Genomic DNA, 14784 nt, shown 5'->3' with positions numbered 1-14784 from the left:
TGGACAAGATGAACAGGGAGTCCTGGGGAGCTTGGAGAGGGGGAGTGGGGGCTGAGGAGCAGGGGGTGGGCATGGCCCTCAGCCACTGGAACAGGTCGAGGACACCCTGTGGGATGGCCAATGGGGGCAGGAGGAGGCCTCCATATCTGCGCTGGACCAGGAGGGGGCCTGCTGTTTGGAACCCCAGAGCGGGTATTGGGAGCTCTGAGGCTTTTCTCTTGCAGGTGCAGGGGCTCTCGGGCTCCCTCTTACTCAGCCAAGGTGGACCTCTGACTGTGAAGGTGTGGCTGTGAGAGTGTGGAGGACTGCAGCCTGTAGCACTGCTGCGCCTGCTGTCTCAGCTGCCTGCCACAGGGTTTCCCAGGCTCCCCGTGGCTTCTGGTTTTAAGATGAGAATAATGGAATTGTCATCTTGGAGGATGTGACAGTATAGGTTATCAATAACATAAGAATAGCCGGGTTTTAGTGTGTCTTTCAGTGAAAAATCTGATCTGATGAAGTAAATATTTAGTATCTTTATTATATCAGTTAAACATATTTCACGTAATTGTAGACTGATAATGACCTGAGTTATAAATGTACTGCTCCCTTGTCATAGTTAAGATTTTGCCATATTCAGTTTGATAATATATATGTTTCGTTTGTCAACCAAAATTTCCATTTGTTTCATTTTATATTATTCTGGTTCTTATTCATGATGCAGGACTTAGTGCCCTATTTAACCCTCTTAATAAAGATCTTTCCAAGTTGTCAGCTCAGGAAAGTGGTCCTGTAAGGTTTCTCCCCAGAGAAAATTAACATTTTCATTAATCAAGATGGTCTTTTTTACTCTGGAAAGATCTTCCTGTAGGATTTATCAAAAACTGTAGTTATTCTGCATCAGTGCCTCTTCAGAAACCATATGTTATCTTCCCTTTTAGACTGGTCATGTGTTTACATCCTAGTGTGCATTGTACAGAATTGGAAGGCACTGAGTGGTGTTACAACCAAACCAGTCACTTACCCTCAGGCATACCGATGACGTTGCTGTGCCTAATAATCTGGTATGTTGAGGGTCTTTTGTTTCCTGGTAAGGTTTTGTACTCTTTTCTGTGATGCAGTGGATTTGCTGTTCCAGAGAATCCACACTCTCCCTACAAATAGGATTCATAAACCTGTATCTCTCCCAAAAATGGCAATGCTTTTATCAAAATAAATATCTTTATTGCACCTAGGCTTGCAAAACAGCTCACTGGAAGACAGTTTACACCAATCTTTGGGCTACATGAGTGTTATCTCTTTAAGAGCACCTAGCAACCATGCATTTCTTCCTGGTGATCAGTGATGACAGACTGGATGAGGCATAGTCACAAATAGACAGTCACCTTTGAGCCATCCATTAAATTGTTGTAAACTATAACTAGTGAATTAAGCCTGTTAATCTGTACATTTTATCTTGAATGGCCCATATCAGTAATGTTTTGAATATGCTGAAAATGGGAATGGTAGGTGGATAATGACTGAACATTGATTAATCTATACGTGGTTTATGCTCAAAGCTTTTAACTTTTTCTGTGATAGCTGGGGCTATCATCTGAACATCATTTATGAGCAAAAGTTACAAAGCCTCAGATTTAATCTGAAATGATCTAGATTGTAAGCAATTTAGGTGTCTGTTTTCAAATGTTTTCATAGTTTGGATTGCCACTTAATACATTTTCAATCTTATAACAAGTGTATGATGATCGCAACAGTTTGTTAAATGGAAAATTAATACTGTGTGTGCAAAGCCATCTAACACGTTAGCTGTCTTAATGGGACTGAGCAACTGAATATTTCAAAACTGTTCACCTTTTTATAGCTGTTGAAATCTCCGGTGTTTTCTCCAAGAGAACTTTCTATAACTGACCCTTTGTTTACTTCGCTCAGTCCATGTGGGTTGTTCAGATGTTCAGTGGGATTTCTGTTGGTAATTAGTCAATCTGCATCAGTACTGGCACAGATTTGACCATTAGAGCATCAGTTATTGCAGAAATCTAAAGAAGCATAGATTCTGCTGGCTAGTGTTTAGTTCCAACATGGTTTGAGATTGAAGACACAATCACCCCACAAAATCAAAATTTGATGTAGAATGCTAAATTAAAAAACAAAAAAGCTCATTAATATTGAAAGTCATTAATTCAATTGTGATAAACTTATGTGGTCACCTGCAGTTAAAAAGTACTTTATTTTCTTCATACAGTCTCTCCAGTAGACACTTCTGTATCAGGTCTCTAGCACATTTCAGGGTAATATCATGCAGCTGCAAACTGAATATTATCAAGTAATGAGGCTGATTTGATTTTTACTGAGATGCCTCATCTGTAGGTCTTAATTTTCTGTAATGTCCAAATGTAATTAAGTGTTTTTGATAGATAATCTTGCTTAGCAGTATAGTGAATTATTTTCCCCCTTTTGTCTCCATTCTAGTTTCTGTGATTAGTGGAGGTTGATTTAGCATAAAATAGTATTACAAAGGTGTTTAATTAGGAGACAGTTTATTTCTGATGCTTGTTCTTATGTGACCACGTTGTCAATCATCCCTCTAATTGGTAAGTCTGTTCATAGGAATAAAGCTGCAGTCAGGATTGTCAAAGGAGTGGTTAAAACAGCAGACAACTGCATACACAACCAATTGATATGAAAGCTTCAGTTTAATTTCTTAAGAAATAATTTGCTTGGATAAAGCTCTTCACCTGACTACTGGTGATTATCTACTAAGCAGACTGCGTAGAGGTATCAATTTGGAAACTCTTGATTTTGGATAGGACTATAGTGTGTGCTTTTACATTTGAATACCTCATAAATATTTCCCAAGGGCAATTTATTTTTCTAATTAGCTTGAACAGCCTCTGCTTTACATAGTGCTTCAAGCAGTTTTCAATAAATCAATTCAATCATGCAGCTGTTGTTTGAAACTTTCCTTAAGTTACTGTAATTCTCAATTGGACCCAGAAATGTTCACTAATTAGTACACTTAATCATACTTTCTACAATATGCACCACAGAATGGATTATTTATCTCGGAACTTGCCAGGAAAACTAAGCAATAAGAACTTGACAAGCTCACTTTTTCCTTATGCTCTGAAAATTGTTTATTCTTGAATGATGCACGAGGCAGTGAGTGTGTGCATGCACAGAAAAGATGTGTTGTATAATCAGTTTTCACTTGCTGGTCATAACCTTACAAAATTCTCATTTTTAAGTTTGAACTTCTAATGCTTGATCTTGGGCTTTTTTCCCCCCACAGAGAATTAGCACTAAAACCCAGCTGTAGCAATTATCTTTTCACAACAAAGGAAAAGAGAGTGCTGTAAAAGCTGCCTTATCTGGCTCTTGGATGACACTCTCACCTAACCGGTGTCTGCTCCATTGCCGATTGGCTGGCTGGGACTGGTGGAGTGGGACCGTGCAGCCAGCCAGCAGCGGGGCCAGGGCCCCAGTCCAGTATACAACAGATTTGATTATCTGGCACTCCCAGTTCTCCTGGAGTGCCAGATAATAAAGTTTATGCTGTTTCAAATTTAAAAGGAATTTAAAAATTCTTTTGTACACTAATAGTTCAATAGGCTAAGCTTTAAAATTACCAACTTCTCAAGTGGCTTGATCTTTCAATCTACAAGACTTAACATTTTAAACATGTTGCACGTGTTAGTTACTTTTTTTAAATAATACATGATACAGTCAAAAACCTGTGGAGTTATGAAGACAGCATTACAGATGGCCTCTTTCTTTTCCTTTCTTAAAAAAATTAAAGAATAAAAAGCATAGTGTACTGTTAATGTACTGTTAGAGATGCAACATAAAAGTTTGGAATTGCAAAATTGAATCTTCCAATAACATTGTGATCTTGTCCAGTGGTAAAGAATAACAACTTTGAAGCAGGTTTTAAATTGGAAATCTTGGTATTGGGAATAAATAAAAGGTTGTTTTAAAAAAAAAAAAAAAAAACCTCTTCTTGTTTAAATATATTATTAATTAACTGCAAAAGAAAAAAGAAAAAAAATACATAGATTTTCTTTTCCAGGAGGTGATTTACAATGATTACTGATCATGATGGTCAACTGAAGAAGAATTCTCAAGAAGTGTCTGCTTGAATATGTGTTAAAGAAGAGTAAGTGACTGCTTTCAAATCCTGACTATATACAATTGAAAAATTATTTGTTCTTCCTTATTTAAAATTATGAAAATCAAATGTATCTACAAGGAATATAAAAATTGTGTTCACACAATCTAAGCACTTGACTGCTGCCAGAAAGTCTGTTCCACATTGTTTCCTTTAGAACAGTTGTGGGCAAACTTTTTGGCCTGAGAGCCATATCAGGGTGTGGAAATTTGTATGGTGGGCCATGAATGCACACAAAATCGAGGTTGGCCAGTATGAGGGGATTATGCATCCCCAGGTGGGAGTGTGGCCGGAAATGAGGAGTTCAGGGTATTGGGATGGGGGGCTCTGGGCTGAGGAATAGGCTTGAAGTATGTGTTGGGTGGGGCAGGGAGGGGAGGGCTCTGGCTGGGGAGGTAGGCTCTCGGGTAGGGCTGGGGCGAGGGGTGTGGGTTTCAGGAGTGTGTTCAGGTCTGTGATTGCGTGGCTTAGATGGTGGGAGGGGGATCTCCGGGTAGAGCAGGTGTTTGGGGTGTGAAGACACTTAGCTCCCAGAAGCAGTGGCATGTCCCCCTTCTGGGCAACTGCCACGAGGAGGTATGGCAAGGCCAGGATGAAATCTGGGGGGTGGACAGGGAGGATGAGGTGGCGGCCAGCCATCAGTCAGTGGGGTCAGAACTCTAGGCATTCAGGGGTTTAGCTGGGGGCCTGGTGCCCGAAGAAGTGCAGCAGCCCCTCTGCACTCAGCGGCAGGGGAAGCAGAACAATGCAGCCCCAGCTTTTTCTCCTCTCCTGACACTTGGCTTGGGGGTAAGGGCAGGACCACCCCACACTCACCAGAAGGAAGCAGAAGAACATGGCTGAGGGAGTTAATCAAGCTGGGGCCATGTTGCTCTGCTTCCCCAGCACTGCTGCTGAGTGGGTGGAGGAACATAGACCCCTGGTGCTAGACCCCAGTCCTGCTAGTCTCCCATGTCACATTACTTGGGAGATGGAGGTTGGGGAAGAGGTGAAGGAGGGGCAGAACAAGGGTGAAGCAGGAGTGGGACGAGGCAGGGCCTTGGATGGATAGGAGGGTGTCCTGGACCTTACCTGGTGTGGTGGTGGTGGTGAGGTCGCATGGTCTGCCCCGGGCTTGCTGGCCTTGTGTGCTGCCTCTCCCACTTCTCTGCAGCTCACAGGTGCTACCTCTGCACTCTTGTTAGCCTTGGTTCCCAGCCAGTGGGAACTGTGGGGGCAGTGCGTGGGACAGAGGCAGCACAGGATCTGGATGGGGAACATGCCTCTGCTTCTGGAAGTCATGGCACACATGGAACTGGGCAAGCCTTTGAGTTTGCTCCCCAGTGGAATCTCAGTGGCTGGATTAAAACACCAGATGGGCCAGATGCAGACCCTGTAGTTTGCACCCCTATGCTATAGAATCTTATCCAGATAAATAAAACATCGTGGGTATGTCTACACCATCCTCCTACCCCCTTTCGAAAGGGGGATGCTAATGAGACACTTTGGGATATGTTAGTGAGGCGCTGCAATGAATATGCAGCACCTCGTTAGCATAATGGCAGCCGCGGCACGCTTTCGATCGCATGTGGCTCGTCTGAGTGGGGGTCCTTTTCGAAAGGACCCTGCACACTTCGAAATCCCCTTATTCTTATCTGATTATAGGTATAAAGGGATTTTGAAGTGTGAGGGGTCCTTTCAAAAAGGAGCCCGTTTAGACGAGCCGCATGCAATCGAAAACGGCACTTTCACAGAGCCATGGTTGCCATTATGCTAATGAGGAGCTGCATATTCTTTGCAGTGCCTCATTAGCATATGCCAAAATGTCTCATTAGCAGCCCCCTTTTTGTGGGGAGGGTAGTGTAGACATAGCCCATCTGTATCCGTGGTTATCCAGAACTGCAATTATTTTTCTGTTATGTGAATAATGTTTTGAGTCAGTATCATTGGAAAACTACCTTGCTGTTATTTACCCACACTTGTTTTCAAGGGAAAGGGTGAGCAAGTAATGGAATCTCTAAATTGACTTTCCAGCAACTTAAGGGATTGGTGGGGGAGGGTGTTCTCAAACTGAAATTTTACCATTTAGATCTTAATGGGATAGGCTGAGTTATCATAGCTTTTTAAAGAGGTGAATTGTGCGTTATTTTAATTGAGCATGACTTTCCGCTCCCTCTCTCTCCCACCTGTCCTTCAGGTACCCTTCTCACAAGCAGCTGCTCCTCTGGGAGGTGCAGTGGCTTCTGAACCTGGGGGCAGTGGAAAAAGTGCTCCCTCCATATAGTGGCCTAGGGTTCTGTTCCTGATATTTTCTGGTCCCAAAGGCAAACGGTGGATTGGGAGCCATCTTGGATCTCTGAGAACAGAAAAGTTCATTATGTCACATAAGCTTCCCATGGTGTCCCTGGGCATCATTATCCCCTCTGGATCCAGGGGACTGGTACACCACTCTTGACTAAAGGACACTTACTTCCCCATTTTCATCCATCCCTCCTCAGGCGGTACCTCTGACTCACAGTGGGCCACCTGCATGCACTTCTGGTTCACGGCCCTCCCTTTTGGGCTGTCTATGGCCCCTAATGTGTTCATGAAGTGCATGATGGTGGTGGTGGCTAATTTCCTTTGCTGCCGTGGTATCCAGGTCTATCTGTACCTGGATGACTGCCTCTTGAAGGGCCAGTCTTTCGACCAGGTGTAGGCTCAGGCAGCATTCACTAGAAAGACCCTGGGTTGGCTGGGCCTACTCCCCAACTGGCAAAGTCCTTGTTGATTGCAACTCAGTGCTTAGAGTTCATTGTGGTGGTTCTCGATGCTGTGTGCGCCAGGGCGTTCCTCCCCAGTTTTGCTATCAGGCTTCTGTACAGCTCCAACACTGCCTCTATGAGTTTCCCATCACCACGGTCCACATATGCCTTCAGCTACTGGGATACATGGCAGCCTGCACTTATGTGGTGCCATTCACCAGGCTCCATCTCAGTCTTCTCCAGGCATGGTTGGCCTCCGTGTGTCATCCCAGTCAGGATGGCCTAGACATGGTTGTGACCCTGCGTCGCCATGTCTCCAATGCCCTCCACTGGTGGCTGTAGCTGCAGAACATTCTCATGGGCATTCCCTTTCACACCCTTCAACCCAATGTGTGTCTGGTCACCAAAGCATCCAGTTTGTGCTGGGGTGGTGCCCATGTGGGACATCTCACCATTCAAATGATATGGACAGCGGAGTTCTCTGTACACATCAATGGATACGAGCTCTGGGCAGTTTCCCTTGTTTGTCTGGTGTTTTTTACCTCATCTCCCTGGCCACCGTGTGGCAGACCTGGCACACAATACCATGGCAGTGAATTACATCAGCCAGTGGAGGCAGGTGCTCTTCCTGCCCTGTGGCTGTGGGAGCTCTGCATAGCCCACTCCACCTCGAAGGGTCCTATCTCTCAGGGGTCCACAACTAGCTATCGGACAATCTCAGTTGTTGGTTCCTGACCCACGAGTGGTCAATTCGTGGGGTTGTCTTCCACCTGCTCTTCCAAAGATGAAGCTTTCCCTGGCTGGACCTCTTTGCATCTCAGAGCAACTGCAAATATTCCACATCCTGCTCCTTCTGGGGCCTCATCCTGGGCTCCATAGCAGATGTATTCTGCATCCTGTGGACCCAAGGGTTGCTTTGTGCCTTACCTCCATTTCCTCTTGTGCACAAGGTGCTTCTCAAGGTTCACTGGGATAGGGCACACATCGTCCTCATAGCTCCAGTGTTATCCCAGTTCTCCTTAGGGGTGATGGTTGTAATGGTAGGGAAAGGAAAAACATCATACACAGGGAATGTTTATTTTACATCTCAAAGAATTGGCACAAGCTTTATGGCCTTAAATAAGTTAATAGATATCTTATGATTTGGAGTTAGGGAATGCTGCTTCCACTAATTATCTACTTTCTTTCTTCCTCCCCCTCAATAATCTAAACATTATTAAGAAAAACATCCTCCAGTAGGAAGTGTATGTTCTCTATTCCTTTCCTGTTTAGGCTTCTCAAAGAACATATACCATCTATATATTGTCTATTTAATTAAACAACTGGTTTCCATCTGTAGCAACATGGGTTTATACTACTTTCAGTAACACTGAAATATTTCCAGTATAAGTGTCTGAAATTGGTAAATTCAATCCTGTTACCTTGCTAACTTCTAAACTGTGTCATGCTGAAATTTAAAATTTGATATTTAGGCTCTGTTCAACAATTTAAAATATTTCAGCCAATTTTGGGAGCTTATTTGAGTTAACATATGTGCACTGTGCTTGTGACATGTGTGCTGTGCCCACGCCCTTCCCAAGCTATCCTTAACCCTTTATCTTAAGAATGTCCTCTCTCTTTCCATAGCTGCTTCTAAGAGTATAGCAGTATGCTTCTGCCTTGGAATGCAGTTACTGGGAGAATAGCACCAAACCCTATGTTGCGGTGATTTTGCTATTCTGATATGGAACAGACAGTAAAATTACTCATAATCCAGTGAGTTCAACAGCAATCAGAACTATACAGTACAAACATTCAAATTAACGTTGTATCTGGGCCCCTGTTAAAAAGAAATACTGTGTAGCTGGAGTCTCTTTATTTGCCTTCATATCTCTTAAGCCCGCATGGGGAGATGTCACTTAACCCCCCTACCTAGTGCTTTCCATCCTTCATGTCTGGCTGGGCTCCCAAGATGGACCCACCTCTCCTGGCACCACATCTTCTTGATGCAACATGTGGGGGTCATGCAGGGTCACAGACCTACCCTCCTCAGATTTCTGTGAGGGCTCATACCAGAACATGGCCAGCAGCAGCCTTTCGGCACTGTGCAGGAGTGAAGGGCTTCCAGACAAAAGTGGGTGGCAGTGTGGGGGCTAGGGATGACTTGGCCCATGTTTTTTGAAGAGGTCATCTCTTCCCCCCCTCTTCCCACCCCACCCCTCAGCGCTCCCCTGTAGCTAGAGCTGCGTTGTCCAATAAGCTCCTCATTCACCACCTGGCGAATGGGACTGCAGATTGTGGCAAATGTGGGCATCTCTCAGGCTGTTCCATGCATGTGCCCCACCACATGGCAGCGGGAGTGAGGGCACACCTCTGGTCCCAGCAGGAAGACCTCTGGTCCCATGGAGGCTCGTGCGGCGCAACACCAGTCCTATGGGGGCTTGCACCACACAACTCCAGCCCTGGGGGGCTTGTGACGCACAGCTTCAGGTGTGGGGTTGCTCATGCGGCATGGCCCAGTTCCAGCCCGGGGGCGGGGGGGGACGCAAACCAAGTCCAGCCCTGGGGGGCTCATGTGGGCACAACTCCAGCCCTGTGGGGTTCACACAGCATGGCATTGCTCCAGGTGCAGAGTGGCTTGCGCAGCGCAGCTCCATTGAGCAGTCTGGGAGGGGGCTGCCTGGCAGCTGGGGGAGCAGCATCTGGTGGGGGGCTGGCACCTGGCAGGGGAAAGAGGGGTGGTCCCTGTGGCAATCCTTAACATTTGTTTTGAACACCACTGAGCTAGAGGCACCTCATGTCTTCCTGTCAACAGAAAGGCAGTTAACACCTCCAAGCTACTGCTTGCCACCTACATAACACAACCACCTTTTGTCCCTTGGGTACAGTGTGGGCAGGAAGAGTTGACCCCTAAGGATGCGTTGTGCAAAACAGCCCATGGAACCTGACTGCAGGGTCTTAAGTTAACCCAACCAGCATGCTGGCTCAGTAGGGGAGAGTGCCTAGGGGACAGAGCAGCCCCACGCTTCCTGGGGACAGGATATAGGGAGGTGGCTGCATATGAAAAGATTGGTAAGTGTCCCTGCCTAGGGGACTGCCGTGGAGCCTGCATGGTTGGGGCGTAAACAGGCTGAAAATAGTTTCCTCCACACCACTCTAGACTCGCTTAGCTGTGCCAGCACTGTGCAGGGCTTGACTCCTTCTGGCTAGCTTCCTGGGCCACAGGGTCTTGATCTTTTCATGACTGTCAGCCCAGTCAAAGGCAGTGGGGGAAGGAAGGAGCCTGCTGGCCAGACTGTTGGTTAGCTGAATGATCCTACTGAGACTGGTTTTCTGTACAGTGCTGAGAGTAGGTTGGGCTCCATTGGTATGTATGTGAAGGGGATATGGAGGAACAACATGCGGAGGACAGAAAGAGGAAGAACATATAAAGTGTCAATGGGTGGGCAGCAGGGGCAATGTGTAACTGGCCACCTCCTGTCTGCCCTCACCAGCAACTAGAGCAGACAACCAACCAGTGCTAACTGGAAATGGGATGTATATTTGCCCCTTGCACATGGACACTTTATTCTTTCGTGGTTATGTGGGTAGGACCTTGTCAGTGTGACCTTCAGAGAATGCTAATCCATAGTTTTAGGTGATTATACTGTTTGAAGCTTATTGTTCATTCACATGAACTAGCTTCCTAATTTGTGTGTTTATCTGCTGCTTGGCTGTAGTAAATGCTAGTCATGCAGTTGTTCGGTAGTACTCTGCCATCTAGTGGCAATTGGATAACTCATTTATTTTCCTCGGACGTGTATATGTTCTGTCTCTATTTTAAAATGTATTATATTTTAAAATTTGCCACAAATGAACTTCTGGTTGAAAAAGAATGAAGTTCCTTATGTTTGCTTTTCCACATCTATTAAACATTGGGATTTGCCTCCTCTCTGCACTAGTTTGACATGGTATGTCAAATAGGTAGCTATGAATTATTTTGCTTCCAAATTTGTAGCATAAATGTATTTTATGCCATAAGTTAGCATTGCTTATTTTTACTGCTCTTCATTTTTTCTAAATATTGTGCTAACATGCTATGTAGTTTCAAAGTGATCCCTTTCCAATCAAAATGAATACATCAATTGGTTGTAAATATTTAATTTACTATAATGTTTTATATATGTGTTAAACTGTGTGGTAACATTAATATTAACATGCTTGTGTGTAAACAGACATGAATTGCCTGAATTTTGTAACAGCGATCCAGAACCTGCTCCTAATTGGAAATAGGTAGTTCTTTTCTGAGCAGCGGTCAGATCTGCCTTGCTCTGTGATGAATGATCTTTTGAACTCTCCACCCAGAATCAACTGCTGCACACACTAACTTCGGTATGTTTGCACATCACCATCCTCTCAATTTATTGAGAAAGACCTGATGTGGCTTCCCAGAAGCAAGAAACCAAAAGATGAGTCAGTCAAGGTTAGAACATCAGAAGCAATCCACCCACTTTTTTTTTTTTTTGCCTCTGTTCTGGAAGCATTTAGTGTAGTCTCATGATGACTCAGTTCATGGCTCCCATTCTATCTTTTCTTTCATTTTTCTAAACATAAAGACAAAAATCCTGTTGCAAGAGAATAAGAAATGTGGATGATAAACGGGCAAGGGGCTAGGGTGAAGTCCTGGGTCTATTTATGTCAATGCAAATTTTCATTCACGGTTTCTGTCCTTTAAGAAGGTAGTTGAAACCTATACAATTGAAAAAGGAGAAGAAGGGTAGTTAGGAGAAATCCGTAGCTGCACGGACTTAACCTCCAGAGTCTCCCAAGTGTCTGTCCCCCTTTACTTCTAACCGTGTTGACTTCATAGCCATATCATATATCACCTGCAGCTTTGACCTCTCAGCCCTGGAAAGCTTTGTATAAATGACTTCAACTTGTGAGATATGAAAACAGGACTACTGGTGATTTGGCTTATAAGTTCTTTGCAAGTGGAGTGTTCAGACCCATTTTTTTCCAGGATATTTGGTAGCATTTGGGCTATTTGATTTGCTGGATAGAATGGTTTGCTTCTATCCAGTTGGCATAGGTATCCTGTGTCTGTTCCTGATGCCAGTTCTTGTAACGTATTCTTCGAGATGGAGAGCTGAGGTTTTGCTTCCTAATCTGTAATTTTGCCCCATCTGTAATTTGGAAAATCCTGGAAGTAAAGGATAATTGGAAATAACATATCTGGCTTTGCTGTGGGCCTGTCATGCTTGATTGTAGTACATAATGAGCCCCACTATGCCTTTTTTCTGTTGGATGGTATCTTCTCTCACAGCTACAGTCCTGTCCTTCAGTTAGAGCACTTTGATTGGGCAACGTTTGGAGAGAGCAGTGCAGATCTGTAACCAAAGATATTTTTCCCTCAGGGTTCCTGTTTGTGTCACATAGGAGGATGTGCTCGATGTCTCTCTTCTTTTCTCAGGTTTAGAACAGTTCTCCTCCTCCTTGGGGCAAGTGTGCAGGAAGGGATGCATATGTAATCAATTTTTGTTCAGTGTTCTTGAAATTTCATGCAGTTATTTTACTCAAATTTTGTCCATATCTTTGTTGTAGCAGAGTCAGCATTGAATTCTGAAAGTTTTACCTACCTTCAGTTCATGGGTTTGAAAAGCTGTTTCTCTCAGTTTTGAAGATCACAACAGAATAGGCCATAGGACTACAATGGCATGTTGTTGGTTTAAGGATTGGCACTCTATTATAATATTGAATAAGCCAAACTGCTATATATAGGGCTCATCTACATTAGCCCTCTCCTTCGAAGAGGGCATGTAAACGAGCCCGATTGGAGAATTTCAATGAGGTGTCACACTGCATATGCAGCACCTCATTAGCGTAATTCCCACCATGCAAACTTCGAAGTTGCTAACTTCGAAGTGGTGGCAAGCAGTGTAGCTATGGGCACTTTGAAGTATTCATGTAAGTTTGAAGTTCCCGTACGCCCAGGGTGTGAGCCAGAGCCACATGGTGAGGTGGTGAGCCAGGGCCAGGGGGTTTAAACCAGGAAATGGGGGATGGGGCGTTGAGCCAGTGCCGCACATGAGGGGGTTTGGGCTGGCGGAGGGGGGGAGTTTTGAGCCAGAACCAAACATGGGGGGATGTGAACTGGGGCTGAGCGTGCTCAGCTGGAGCCACGTGCGGGGGTGGTGAGCCGGCACCGGACTGTGGAGGGGTTGAACTGGGGCCACATGGGGCTGGTGGGATGAGTTGAGCCGGGGCCCAGGGGAGCGGGATTTTGAGTTGAGCTTAACTCGCTGTCGCTCATTTCAAGGCTTTACTCTAGTTGAAACCAATAGAATTAAAGAATAAAATATGGGTTTTTAGGGTCTGTAGTACTTCATTAGAGTGCACAGAAGTTTTAACTGTAGCAGGGCTCATGTTCCTCCTTTAAAAATAGCTGTGTAGATGACACAGTGAAGTGATGGTTCATATGCTGAAGCTGTTTTGTGGGGGTGGGTGGAGAGATGAAGGGTTCCTGAATCCTAACTTCTGCCTGAGCTACAACTTTAAAAGTGTTTATTTTTAGAGAGCCAGCACAAGCCTTAGTAGCCCAAGTCTGTCAACCCAGGCTGGGAGGCTCACTTCCTTCAGCTGCATAGCATAGCTATCCTTGTGTATGTAACTTTGCCATCCTGCCTTGTATGTTAATATAATGTAATTTTGTCGTGTCTGGTGCAATGCAAATAGTGCTTATACAATGAGAATGTTTTGGCTAAATAATCAGAGTGCTGGAAGAGACCTTGAGATGCCATCTATTCCAGTCCCTGGCACTCGTGGAATGCTTAGGTATTACCTAGACCATAATAGAAATAAGAAATAATTGGAGATAAACATCTAGAACTGGAAGGTACTTCAGGAGGTCATCTAGTTCAGTCCCCTGCCCTCTTGGCAGGACTAAGCACCATCCCTGGCATCTGTTTGCACCAGTCCCTAAATGGTCTCCTCAAGGATTGAGCTCACAACCCTGGGTTTAGCAGGCTAATGCTCAAGCCACCGAGCTATCTGTCCCCCCTGCACATCTCATAGAGCTGGAAAGGAGCTCAGGAGATCATTGAGTCCAGTCCCCTGCCCTCTTGGCAGGGCCAAGCACCATCCCCCCTTTCTTTAATCTATTTGCCCCCTAAATGGCTCCCTCAAGGTTTGAACTCACAACCCTGGGTTTAACGGGCCAATGCTCAAACCATAATGTGGTCATGAACTATAATGCTTACTGACTATATTTTGATACCCAGTTAAATTGATGATGATGTACTGGGAACTCAATAGTTACCTCACTTCATTGTGCTATACATATGGTTTCAGTAATGTAAGTTTTAAATCAGATAAATGGGTTGATCTGAGGCATCCAAAATTGCGCAGATCCAAACTGTCTTGTAAGAGTTAGTGAAATTACACCACTTCTTTAAGCAGACTTTAGTTTGACCTTTGGTGGAAGAGCAATACACCGGAGTGTAGAGCCAATCCAAGAAAGGAATGGGCCTTGACATGGTGTGGTGGATGTTTTATTTACCCTTGAGGCTAGAAGCAGAATTCCATGAAAGCAAGTCTGGCTGCAATACAAAACATGAAATATTGTCTTATATAGTTTAAGACCTCTGAAAATATACTTGAATAAAATAATAGATTTAGTGGCCTGATGGTACAGGATAAAATTTGTAAAAGAGACAAACATTTTACTGCGCCATTTCCATTAAATCACCCTGACCCTTATGATGCTTCTCCTGCCCTGGGACTCTTTCCATCTAAAAATTTCCTTTGTAGAACAGCAAAGTGAGAGTACCTGAAGGATGCATAGAAACCTATTAGGCTGTGCCTACACTGTGTGCTTCTGTCAACAGAAGTTTTGTTGACAGATCATGCACCCAGACTGCAGATTTGTCAGAAGAAATCTGCCAGTCAGGAGCATTCTGTCGA

At 44.5% G+C, this 14784-nt stretch overlaps 1 protein-coding gene across 8 annotated transcripts in view; it reads left to right on the top strand.

The window, feature by feature from the left end:
- Positions 1-14784, top strand: part of NCOA3 (nuclear receptor coactivator 3) — a 186203-nt gene that overhangs the window by 98743 nt on the left and 72676 nt on the right. For 5 of the 8 annotated variants that reach the window (XM_075011851.1, XM_075011853.1, XM_075011850.1 and 2 more), the window contains one exon: positions 4046-4132. The exons of the other annotated variants lie outside the window; for them this stretch is intronic. The gene's annotated coding sequence lies outside the window, so the exon portion shown is untranslated. The remainder of the gene's footprint in view (positions 1-4045; positions 4133-14784) is intronic. 8 annotated transcript variants of the gene reach the window in all.

The sequence above is a fragment of the Carettochelys insculpta genome, chromosome 17 (genome assembly GCF_033958435.1).
Source record: "Carettochelys insculpta isolate YL-2023 chromosome 17, ASM3395843v1, whole genome shotgun sequence".
NCBI lineage: Eukaryota > Metazoa > Chordata > Testudines > Carettochelyidae > Carettochelys > Carettochelys insculpta.
This window is presented reverse-complemented; position numbering and strand designations above follow the sequence as displayed.